This window comes from Wasmannia auropunctata, unplaced genomic scaffold, assembly GCF_000956235.1.
Source record: "Wasmannia auropunctata unplaced genomic scaffold, wasmannia.A_1.0 LD336103.1, whole genome shotgun sequence".
Lineage (NCBI taxonomy): Eukaryota > Metazoa > Arthropoda > Insecta > Hymenoptera > Formicidae > Wasmannia > Wasmannia auropunctata.
In genome coordinates this window covers 1,803,668-1,805,268 of record NW_012026787.1, presented here as the reverse complement: position 1 = coordinate 1,805,268, position 1,601 = coordinate 1,803,668, and positions in this window count along the sequence as shown.

Genomic DNA, 1,601 nt, shown 5'->3' with positions numbered 1-1,601 from the left:
ATGAGAAAAATATTAGAATACATTAGTATATATGCATATATTGTGTATATACACAATCATGAAAGTGTAACATTCGCTAATATTTAAAAAAATTTACGCCGAAAATAAGCTGAAAATAAAGTAAAAAGGAAATGGTAACACAAAAATAATACATTATATTATTAATTAAAGAAAATATTTTATTTGGCAGAATTGAATAGAATACCAACATCTGTTGGATGGAATTATTTATTACGCGTGATCAGTAGCCCACTTTTGTTATTGTATCGAACACGTTACTGAAGTCGCGTTTGCCGCGCATGCGCGTGAAAAGCGGCCCGTGTACCATCACTGATCCAAAATTTACTGATTGATATATGAATATATCATGTCAAAATTAATATTATATATTAATTATATATATTAATTATATAGTTCAACTAATAATAAAATTTCAAATATATTTTATTATTCTAAATGTAATATAGAATTAATCGAACCAATAACAAGAAAAAATTTTCGAAACCAAACTTAAATTTATGACAAATGTAAGGATTAATACAACATTTCAATGCACGCATATTATTTCAGGACACAAATCTCAATCGAAATGGAATACTTTTTTAAATCGGTTTTAATCGCATTTTTTCAACTAACGGTCACCCATCCAAGCCACGACTGCCTTCAACGCTGCTTGGCTTTCTCACGCGCTCGGCGAGGTTCGAAGTTCGCGCGAGCGCGGATCAAAAACCAAAATGTGTGAAATCGTAGGAGATTTTGAGAGGGAAGGTGTCAGCCCTCTTGCTTCTGCCCCTCCGGCGATCGACGAGGAGTCGCGACGCGAAAGTTGGGCGCCAGACGTGCTCGATGGTAACGTCACTCACGAAACTCACAGCTAGCGCGATAACGCGAAAGATGCCCTTACACTCGGCGATACGCGAAATCTACAAACGAATGTTCCTCCCGAGGTCGATCGCGTGAGGGCCGGCCGGCTCTAGCTAACGGCAGAGGGGCAGGGCGGAAACTAAGGGCGAGCGATGCGGTTTTCGATAGGATGGTGGTGAGCGGGTGAAAGAATTCAGATTCCAGAATTAAAATAGTAATGCCGTTTAATGAACGCGTGGCAAGACGATACGAAACAACCGGAAATGATATAACAGATAGATGGTAACAAAAAGAAAATGAAGAAAAGAACAGACTTGGCGATATGTGACAGAAAATAATCTAGCAAATTATCGAAAGGAATAAGTTCCGGCAAAAGAAAACGCAGTAACAAAAAGAGTATTCGGCTCGATGCCTCACGCAAGCAGAACAAAGACGGAAATATCCCGACACTTAACGCAGTTCGCGATCGGGTTAAAAGTTACAAAGTTACACGCAATCGGACCAATACAATAAAACGCGACCGGAACAGTATCGTACTCTAACACAGTGTAATAATCTATCCCGGTATTACGTGGGTACCGATACCAGTCGAAAGCAAACGCGACGAGTAGCCTCAGTACTAGGCTCGCAAGACGGACAAACATACGGATACGAGAAACTAACAATGAATTACTTGCGCCGATACGCAGAAGAAATCGAACGCACTAGTGTAATACGCGAAGATGCTAAGTACTCGC